Source organism: Primulina eburnea, chromosome 7 (assembly GCF_022965805.1).
Source record: "Primulina eburnea isolate SZY01 chromosome 7, ASM2296580v1, whole genome shotgun sequence".
In the NCBI taxonomy this organism is placed as follows: Eukaryota; Viridiplantae; Streptophyta; class Magnoliopsida; order Lamiales; family Gesneriaceae; genus Primulina; species Primulina eburnea.
In genome coordinates this window covers 5,792,694-5,804,338 of record NC_133107.1, presented here as the reverse complement: position 1 = coordinate 5,804,338, position 11,645 = coordinate 5,792,694, and the positions used below count along the sequence as shown (strand labels likewise).

The following is an 11,645-nucleotide window of genomic DNA, read 5'->3' as shown; positions in this document are numbered from 1 at the left end:
TTGAGATGAAGTTCTTATTGTTAATATTTGTTTGTGTCAATTCTTACTCAAATCTTACATGTGATTGAGGAAGACGAAATGCCAATTGTCAATTTCACTAATCTTATCAAAATTTAAGAATAATATTGTGAGTCGTATTTTGTGAGACATATCTCTTATTTGGGTCATCCATGAAAAAATATTATTTTTTATGCTAAGAATATTACTTTTTATTGTGAATATCAGTATGGTTGATCTGTCTCACGGATAAAGATTCATGAGATCGTCTCACAAGAGACCTACTTGAAATGTTTAAAAAAATCTCGAGATATATATATGTTAACTAACAATGTAATTATAAGTTTTAATAATGATATTAGTCATTAATTACATTATTTGATAATATTGACTGAAATTGATTAAAAATAATATTAAATAATTACGTGACTAATTTTTTATTCAAAGAAACATACAAGACTAAAAACATCACACATCAATATATAGAGGTTAAAATCGGCATTTTTCATTGAGAAATTTTGGTTTATTTAGGATTTGGGTGCTGAGAGATGTATGTATCTTCAATTTTCGCAAGTTTCTTTAGTTTTTATTGTGTTATTTTATCATTTAAATTCGTAAGGCCAGGAAAACATATCTTATACCTCTATTTATGTTTTTTTTAAAGTGAGTTTCTGATTTTTTGTTGTAGTAAAACTACAAACAATTTGATATACCTCGATTTTTGTAAATAGTGAGTCTTCATTTTTTTTTTAACTTATTGTTTGGTGTAATTATATTATTTTGTTTGTATAAAATAACTAATGTTCTTATATTTCGGTCAAACTCATTAAACTCTTTGAATATTGCTTATATGATATTGATACTCTCTTGCATGCCTCATATGACGAAAATAAAGTCTATATTATTGACATTAAAATCGAGCAAATTAAAAATAAAGGAGAAAAACATCTAATATTTTAAAAATCAAGGAAACTTTTGTCGTTTTATTTTATTTTTTTCTCATTTTAATGTATCTAACAAAAATTTTATTCTCGTCATGTTAGCAACATAGAAGAAAATATGTGTCAAATAACCAACATTTGGTTGGTTATTGGGCTAAAAAAGGAGATAAAAAAACCTAAATTATTGAATGAAGACTAAACTTTGCTTTATTTTTTGGCGTCCAAAATAAGTACTAAGTAGTACAATTTATACATTTAGTTACATTTTTTTCTTGTATTTTACCGATATGTAACTATATTTAACAAAGTCCTGGGAAGTGTTCCACCATTTTTTTTGAATGAATTAAATAATGATAAAAATATCTTATTTTTTCGATGATTTTTTTAGTATATACGAAATATACTAAAAAAATAAGCCTATGAGTAATATATCAATCGTTTCATTAATTAGTATTAATGGTGCTGCCGGACCAGGAAAAATGGTACAATGAACTCCCTGTTGTGAAAAAGTAAAAATTTATGGTAAAAAGTAAAAATCTCAAACTCTCAAAATTTACCAAACTACACACTTTATAATATTTTTCTCTCTACTCAATTGTGATTTTCTTCACAAATGAGAGATCTATTTATAGAGTTTCATTACACATAATCCAAAAATAAAATACATCATTACCTACATCATCACACACTAATTTTCAATATTCAACACCTATTTTTCAACATTCAACATTCACATTTTCAACACAAATATTTTTTCACATTTTAAATAATATTTCAACACTCCCCCTTGTGATGATGATCATGATACGATGATGTCTTCATTACGTGTTTTGTACTGCCTCGTTAAAAACCTTACTTGGAAAAACCCATTGGGATAAAAACCATAGTAAGGGAAAAAGAGTGCAGTCACGTAAACTCCCCCTGATGTTGATATGAACAATTCTTCACAAATTTCGTAGATTGCGCATCCCAATATTATATATGTGCTTTCTGAATATTGACGTAGGAAGTGCCTTTGTGAAGAGATCTGATGAGTTTTCACTTGATTGAATGTGACGAACATCAATACATTTATTCTTCTCAAGCTCCTTGGTGAATGCGAAGAATTTAGGAGGAATATGTTTAGTTCTGTCGCTTTTTATATATCCTTCTTTCATTTGAGCAACACATGCAGCATTATCATCATATAGTATCACAGGTTTCTCATCGAATGATAATCCGCATGAGATTTGGATATGTTGGGTCATTGATTTTAACCACACACATTCACGACTTGCTTCATGTAGTGCAATAATCTCAGCATGATTTGATGAAGTAGTTACGAGCGTTTGTTTCTGTGAACGCCAAGAAATTGCAGTGCCTCCACGAGTAAATACATATCCAGTTTGGGAACGTGCATTGTATGGATCAGATAAGTATCCAGCATCAGCATAACCAATCATACTTGAATTAGCATCTTTTGAATACAAAAGTCCCAAGTCTGTCGTTCCTCGTAGATAACGGAATATATGTTTAATTCCGTTCCAGTGTCTCTTTGTTGGATATGTGCTAAATCTTGCCAACAGATTTACGGCAAAAGATATATCAGGCCTTGTACAATTTGTAAGGTACATAAGGGCACCGATGGCACTTAGATATGGTACTTCTGGACCAAGAATATCTTCATCATCTTCACATGGACGGAATGGATCTTTTTCTATGTTTAATGATCTAACAACCATTGGAGTACTTAAAGGATTTGCTTTATCCATATTAAAACGTTTAAGGATCTTTTCTGTATAATTTGTCTGGTGAACAAACATTCCACATTCTTTTTGTTCAATTTGTAAACCCAGACAATACTTGGTTTTTCCAAGATCCTTCATTTCAAATTCTTCCTTCAAGTATGACACAACTTCTTGAATTTCCTTATTCGTTCCAATGATGTTTAAATCATCAACATATACAGCAATAATTACGCATCCGGATGTTGTTTTCTTAATGAAAACACAAGGGCATATTGAATTATTTACATATCCCTTTTTCATCAAGTGATCACTTAGTCGATTATACCACATTCGACCTGATTGCTTTAACCCATATAATGATCTTTGTAATTTCACAGAATAACATTCCCTGGGTTTTGAACTTTGTGCTTCAGGCATCTTAAATCCTTCAGGGATTTTCATATATATATTACTATCAAGTGATCCATATAAGTAAGCTGTAACAACATCCATAAGACGCATTTCTAAATTTTCAGATACCGCCAAGCTAATCAAATACCGAAACGTAATTGCATCCATCACGAGAGAATACGTTTCTTCATAATCAATTCCAGGCCTTTGAGAAAAACCTTGTGCAACAAGTCGAGCTTTATATCTTACTATTTCATTTTTCTCATTTCGCTTTCGAATAAAAACCCATTTGTATCCAACAGGTTTTACACCTTCAGGTGTAAGGACTATAGGTCCAAAAACATTACGTTTATTTAGCGAATCCAATTCAACCTGGATAGCATCTTTCCATTTTACCCAATCCTGTCGATTTTTACATTCACCAAAAGATTTTGGTTCATGATCTTCATTATCATTTATGATGTCGATTGCCACATTATAAGAAAATATATCATCAATTTCTTCTATATCTTTTCGGTTCCATATTTTTCCAGTATTAATGTAATTGATAGATATTTCACGATTCTCGTCAGTTTGTGGTTCTGACAGAACATTTTCATCATCATGTGTTTCTTCAGGAACAACATTATCTATTTTGTGATCATCATGTGTTTCCTCAGGAACATCATTCTCTATTTTGTGATCATCGTGTTTCTCTATGAATTTTCTTTTTCGAGGATTTTTATCCTTGGAACCGACTGGCCTTCCACGCTTCAGGCGTTTAATGACATCATGAGTATTTTCAATTTGTTTCTTTGGAATTTCAATTCGAGCAGGGGCATTTGCAGCATGTATATATGATTTAGTTACCCCTTTTGTGTCTGCAAATACATCTGGTATTTGATTTGCTATTCTTTGCAAGTGTACAATTTGTTGTACATCATTTTCACATTGTTTTGTTCTTGGATCCATATGTAACAATGATGATACATACCACGTAATTTCCTTTCCGGTATGTTTCTGTTCTTCCCCTAACATTGGGAAGATTTCCTCATTAAAATGACAATCAGCAAAACGTGCTGTGAACACGTCGCCTGTCTGAGGTTCAAGATATCGAATGATCGATGGACTATCATAACCGATATAAATTCCAACCTTTCTCTGAGGTCCCATTTTATTTCGTTGTGGTGGTGCAATAGGCACATACACCATACATCCAAAAATTCTCAGATGAGAAATGTCTGGTTCTTTACCAAATGCAAGCTGCAATGGGGAGTATTTATGATATGCACTTGGTCTGATACGAATTAATGCAGCAGCATGTAAAATTGCATGTCCCCATATAGAAATAGGGAGCTTTGTTTTCATAATCATTGGTCTAGCAATCATTTGCAGACGTTTAATCAATGATTCAGCCAATCCATTCTGTGTATGTACATGAGCAACATGATGCTCAACAATGATTCCCATAGACATACAATAATCATTGAAAGTCTGGGAAGTAAATTCACCAGCATTATCAAGTCTAATTTTCTTGATTGTATAATCGGGAAATTGATTCCTCAATTTTATTATTTGAGCAAGTAATCTTGCAAATGCAACATTTCGAGTTGACAATAAACATACATGTGACCATCTGCTGGAGGCATAAATCAATACCATAAAGTATCTGAATGGTCCACATGGTGGATGGATTGGTCCACAAATATCACCCTGAATACGTTCAAGAAACATTGGTGATTCAGTTTGGATTTTGGTTGGTGATGGTCTTATAATAAGTTTTCCGAGAGAACATGCTTTACATTGAAACTTATTATTCTGAAAGATCTTCTGGTCTTTCAATGGATGACCATGTGTATTTTCTATAATTCTTCGCATCATTGTTGAACCAGGATGTCCTAATCGATCATGCCAATTGATCAGTATTGAAAAATTATCAATTACCATGTTTGATTCAATTGGACTTATATATGTATAATGCAATCCAGTAGGTAGCATTGGTAGTTTTTCAACTACATATTTCTTTCCTGATTTATATGTGGTAAGACACATATATTTCTCATTCCCTTCATTCATTGTTTGAGTATCATACCCATGGGAATATATATCATTAAAACTCAACAAATTTCTTTTCGATTGTGGTGAATATAAAGCATCATTGATCAAAAATTTTGTACCATTAGGTAACAAAAATTGTGCTTTACCACAACCTTTAATCAAGTCTACAGGACCTGATATTGTATTCACCATTGTTTTTGTTGGTTTTAGTTCCAAGAAATATCTTTTATCTCGGAGGATAGTGTGCGTTGTACCACTATCAGGTATGCAAACTTCATCTTTGTTCATAGTATTTTCCATATTTGAACTTCAAAAAAATATGCAATGAAATAAAATTACTGACAATACATTTATAAAAATACAATACAATACATATGCCAAAATATAACACACGATAAAATATTATCATACAATTACATGAAAAATAAAATGTTTTACATATTTATTCCACCCGCAAATTGATCATTGTCTGAGAAATCAATCAGAAAATCTCCAGCATCAAAATGAGTTGAATTACTCAAAGATTCACTGTTTTCAGCGAAGTTGGTCTCCTTTTCTTTCCCCTTTATTGATTCTTTATAAAGTTTGCAAAGGTGCTCAGGGGCTCGACAAATACGGGACCAATGTCCTGGAGTACCACATCTGAAACAAGAACTTTCAAATCTTTTTGAGTGATTTTCATTTACACTCATGTTCTCTTGATGCCTTTTCGGTGGATGATTTGGGACGTTCGTTTGAGATGAGTTATTGAAGTAACTATCTCGATTATTTTCAAAACCACGGCCGCGTCCACGACCACGACTATTTCCACGTCCCCGACCACGACCACGACCACGACCACGACCTCGATTTCGTCCTCGACCAAAATCTTGTCTATAACTTTGATTTTGGTTGCCAGATTTAAATTCATTTTTGCTTACGACATTTGCTTCAGGAAATGCCGTTGAACCAGTAGGTCGTGCTTGATGATTTCTCATTAATAGCTCGTTATTCTTTTCCGCCACAAGGAGACAGGCGATAAGTTCAGAATATCTCAAAAATCCACGCACTCTATATTGTTGTTGTAGAGTTATATTCGATGCGTGAAAAGTGGAAAATGTTTTCTCAAGCTTTTCCAATTCTGTAATCTCGTGCCCACAAAATTTCAACTGCGAGATTATTCTATACATCGCCGAGTTGTAATCGCTGACTTTTTTAAAGTCTTGGAATCTTAACGTATTCCATTCATCCCTAGCGATCGGAAGTATAACTTCCCTTATTTGTTCGAATCTTTCTTTTAATCCCTTCCATAAAGCCATGGGATCTTTTTCAGTCATATATTCACATTTTAATCCATCGTCGAGATGTCGACGCAAAAATATCATGGCTCTTGCCTTTTCTTGTGATGTGCATATGCCATTTTCTTTTATGGTCTCATTTAGACCTAATGACTCAAGATGCATTTCTACATCGAGAGTCCATGGCATATAATTTTTCCCAGTAATGTCAAGAGCGATGAATTCGAGCTTTGTCAAGTTTGCCATGGTGGTACTAAAAAAATTACGATGCATTTTATCAGTTAATAAATATTGCAATACAAAGTAACGGATAAACAACAAGTACAAGTATTTGTAAAAATAAAGAAAACGCACGAGGAGGATATTCTCCGATAAATACAAGACTCGTGAGTATGATGACCAAAATAATTAAAAATATCCTTGAGAAAGTCATCTTCATTTTTCTCCGAAAATTTGATGAAGAATAATTTTTAGAGAAGAAGAGAAAGTTGGGGTGATTGAATGAGTTTGAGAGATTATATTTATAGGGCAAAAACTAGCCGTTTTGTTACCGTTTATGACCGTTGGTGAATAAAAGAATAAATATATGTATTTGTATAATTTTATGGTAATAATATGGTATATATAATATTAGACATGTTTAAATAATTATATATATCATATCATAATATTATAATGACTGTCATAATTTATTTTGTTTAAAAACCTTATAGGCTTTTATACTTGTCGTATCCCTTGCCGGGAGTGTGGGATGTCGTCTTAACATCCTCCCAGGATTTATAACAAGTTTATGAAAAATTTATTTTTATTATTTCTAATAATAACATTATATTGTATATTAAATAAATACACAATAAACAAATAACAGTAAAATAAATATAATTACTTTTGTTACCTTTTTCTTCTGTTTGGAGCTTGGAAAAATATGTAGGACTTTTAGAGCTTCGTGCTGATAACGTGTTGTGAAAAAGTAAAAATTTATGGTAAAAAGTAAAAATCTCAAACTCTCAAAATTTACAAACTACACACTTTATAATATTTTTCTCTCTACTCAATTGTGATTTTCTTCACAAATGAGAGATCTATTTATAGAGTTTCATTACACATAATCCAAAAATAAAATACATCATTACCTACATCATCACACACTAATTTTCAATATTCAACACCTATTTTTCAACATTCAACATTCACATTTTCAACACAAATATTTTTTCACATTTTAAATAATATTTCAACACTCCCATTATATATTTATATTATATATATATATATATATATATATATATTGACCTTATAATAACTAAGGCCGTACTACGTGGTTCAAAATTTTGACCATATAGTAAAACAAAATAAAACAATCAATTATAATAGATATTTAGATTGAATATAAGATGTTTTTAATTCCATATTTTTTTTTTTTTTGATACATACTTAATTTTATTAGTAACTTGATTACAATATTTTTTACCAACTATCTCATTTTACAATAATTATAAAACAAATTTTTTAAAGATATTTCGTACAAAATGCTTCCTCGAGACAAAAATTGTCCTCTCGAGTGTGTGTGCATGTCTCCATCATAAACATATATATATATATATATATATATATATATATATATATATATATATATATATATATATATATATATATATATATTGAGAATTAATGATCACCACGAGGCTCTTAGAAAGACGTGTAAACTCCAACAACACATGAAACACAAAAAATCAGCAAGTCGTATAAAGCTAGCCTCCTTATATTGACCTCTGAACATATAATATAATAGTTTAAATATCAACATCCATCATAGAAAATTCATCTTTTGACTATATATATATATATATATATATATATATATATATATATATATATATATATATATATATGTAGCAACGCGCAGTTGTTACGGAGAATAAATAGAATACAAGTGCAGCTGGTAAAACAAGAATATACGCACATTTAGATCGATGGCTGTGACTTTGTCCTACATATTGAGCTGTTTCTCCGAGCCATCTGCCGGCAGGAGTAGTCGATACGTGTGTGAAGGTGATATGTGTTATTTGCGGGATTCGAAGGCGAGATCCGGCCTGGGTTCCAAGAAGAATACTGGCCCCAAACAAAGCAGTCGGGCCCCATTTCTCCCGGTTTCCACCAGATCATCCAAGGCTTGAATTGCTAGCTAGCGAGCTAGTGTAAGCCTTTGGATTGCTAAAAATTACTAGTTTACTGCATGTATTTTCAGGAGCAATAGGCCTTTTGATCCGAGGTCAATATTTGTAAGTTCGTGTAAAATTGGAACTGAAGTGATGTAATTTAAGAATAGTAGTCATTCATGCATGGATCAATATATATCGAGAAATTTGATTATGAACAGATAATATTTGTAGTATGTTTTTTTTTTTTTTTTTGAAGTTTTAGAATCAGCCTTTTTTAGATGGTTAGTTCTATGTTCATGTCTCCCATCTAATGAATTAATGAGTCGTTTTCTGATCATACTATTGAGGGAGAAGGATCATTGTTGATTTCGCATGTTCGCAGGCATTTCAGTTAGAGCCGTCATCGTTTTCCTATGACGCTTGATGAAAAATTAGAGCCATCATCGTTTTCTTATGGCGCGTCAGTAATTCGATGAAAAATTACTGAAATCGAAAAAAATTACAAATTCATGGATTACGAAAAAATGAAAATAAAAATTGTGTGACCAAAAATATAATTTTCTAAAATCAGAGGCTCTACCTTGCTATATTGTTATTTCTTGATTGTAGCTCCTGATCTTAGCTTTTAAATATATAATTTGTAGGATGAACAATATCGGGAACTCTCGAAATCAACGAATATTTTGGCAACTTCATAATTCGCTAGCATGGCTAAGATGGTTAGGGCATCATTGCATGTGTCTGCAGCCTTTCCACGTCCACGGGCGATCCACAGTCAATGATACCTGGGCATTAGCCCGGGTTGGTCCGATTTTTTTATAAAAAAAAATTATATATAAATTTTATATAAGTTTGGATTAATATGACATTAGTCTGGTTAGATCAATTTAAAATATTTAAAGATTCTAGAGTTTAAAATTCTAGTTCGGGTAGAGCCAAGTTCGTGGCTCCGCCACCCAAGTCCTTAGGTCCGAACTAGATTATCGGCCAGTGTTGATTGTCCCACATCGGTTGGATAAATAACCTAGGAGTTGTATATATGGGCTTGGACAATCCTCTCCCTAGAGCTAGCTTTTGGGTTGAGTTAGGTGCAATTTCCAATCTTAACATGGTATCAGAGCTCAGGTTCCACCGTTATGTGTTGGACTGCCTATAATTAGGCCATCCGTTCTCCACGCTCCAGATGTTCATTCATGGGCGCGAGAGGGGCTTGGACAATCCTCCCCTTAGAGCTAACTTTTGGGGTTGAGTTAGGTGCAAGTTCCAATCTTAACAGCCAAGTATGTACTTTTCGGGTGTTGATTTCCATGATGGTTCAGGCCTTACCTAAGTGCGTTGTCCCCCTTTTTTCAGGGGCTCTTCTTCGATAGTCCTGGTTTGGCTCTTTGCACCAATTGTCACACATCACAAATTTCTAGGGCTCTAGATTTACTTATTTTCAAAGACGTGTAAGCAGCAAATTTTCCTATCAGTCAGGTGGATCCAACCTCCTTGATCTCGGTGTCGGGTTGATGAGCCGGACATTTCGTTGATTCTAAGGTTGTACGTTCACATGATATTTGCCCTAGCCAACAATTCATCAAAACTGATCGGATGGTTTTTCACCAGAGAATTGATCAGGAAATCACCTCTTCTCAATCCTTGGGTGAAAGTGTTTATCATTAGAACAGTCGTGGCATAGGGAACTTCAATAACCATTTTACTAAACTTCCTAACATAATTAAATTCTTATACTCTTGTTTTTAATATTGAAGACGCTTAGAGCCGTCATCAACTAATTCGTCTAAAAAGTAATATTCTTAGTATAAAAAGTAATATTTTTTCATGGATGACCCAAATAATAGATTCGTCTAAAATATGACCCGTGAGACCGTCTCACACAAGTTTTTGCCAAATAAATATGAAAACCCTTAACATTTTTACATATCTAAATATATTAACCCCTCAATTTTTAAAAGTTGACAAAAAATTATAATTCAAAAATCACTACAACATTCCAAATTTACCTTTTATTAATATTAATTATGCAAATTATACTTTTAAATGTTTTCATTCATAATTTTTTAGATTAAACAGAAACTTTTAGTATTTAAAAAAGTTTATTACAGCCTAATTATTTTTATTTGTGTGATAATAGTGTCAATTAAATTATATATAATAAAAATAATAATTTCATATTTTAAAATTAAAATAAAAATATTAATAAAATAAAAGTAGTTAAAATGCAATTAAATTTGATACTAATAAATCAAATTTGTCACATATTAAATCATATTTTTTCTAAATTATAATGAGCAAAAATCAGATTAAAATAATAGAAAACCCATTGAATATTCATATTTTAAATCAAAATAAAATATTATACGAATAAAAATAATTAAAGTGAAAATTCTAAAAAAATAAATTTTAGAGATTTTTGGACAAATACTTTATGTTAAATCAAATTTGTCAAATATTAAAAAAACAAAAACTTTTCAAGAAAATAATTATGAAAACAATAAAAATCATGATATGTATAAGTATCGGGAAATTTTAATGTTTTAGACAACTTTGAATTATAAAGTTTTTTTATTAATTTATTTAATGGGGGGATAATTTGTTAAAACATGCAAAAACATTAATAAATTGCGGTGAACGTGGATCGAACACGCTATCCCCGCTTGTTATTTTTAAACTTTATTGTGTTTATATTGTGAGCAAACAATCTCATCAGCAAAGCAAGTGACTCACTTTTCTACCGTCACTGGTGCAAGAACTGGGATCGATTGCTGCCGAGGAACACTTGGCAAAATCACTATTTCCAGTTGTAATTGCTAGCAATGACATTCTTGACCATTGCAAACTACAAATGCAACACATGCCGCTCCGTCCTCATTGTATTTAGGGACTACAGGGCCTAAGGCGCTCACAAGTTCTTGTTCAACGGGTAAGCAAAGATCACTCAGGAATAAGACCGATGAGTGCAATGAACAAGTAAATTTATGGTCCAACGAGTACAACCAGGGGTCCACACATATGTTGCAGCATTAGAAGCTATTAGTCTCACGTACAGTAATTTGAGATAATAAATATAAAAATAAAGTTTAAAATAATAAATATGAAAATAAAGTTTAA

The 11,645-nt window shown here is 31.8% G+C and overlaps 1 long non-coding RNA gene across 1 annotated transcript; it reads left to right on the top strand.

The window, feature by feature from the left end:
• The first annotated feature begins 8,172 nt into the window (after positions 1 to 8,172).
• On the top strand, positions 8,173 to 8,900 carry LOC140836061 (uncharacterized). Its single transcript, XR_012118969.1, has 2 exons — positions 8,173 to 8,761; positions 8,800 to 8,900. It is a non-coding gene; the product is annotated as an uncharacterized lncRNA (long non-coding RNA).
• Positions 8,901 to 11,645: the final 2,745 nt, after the last annotated feature.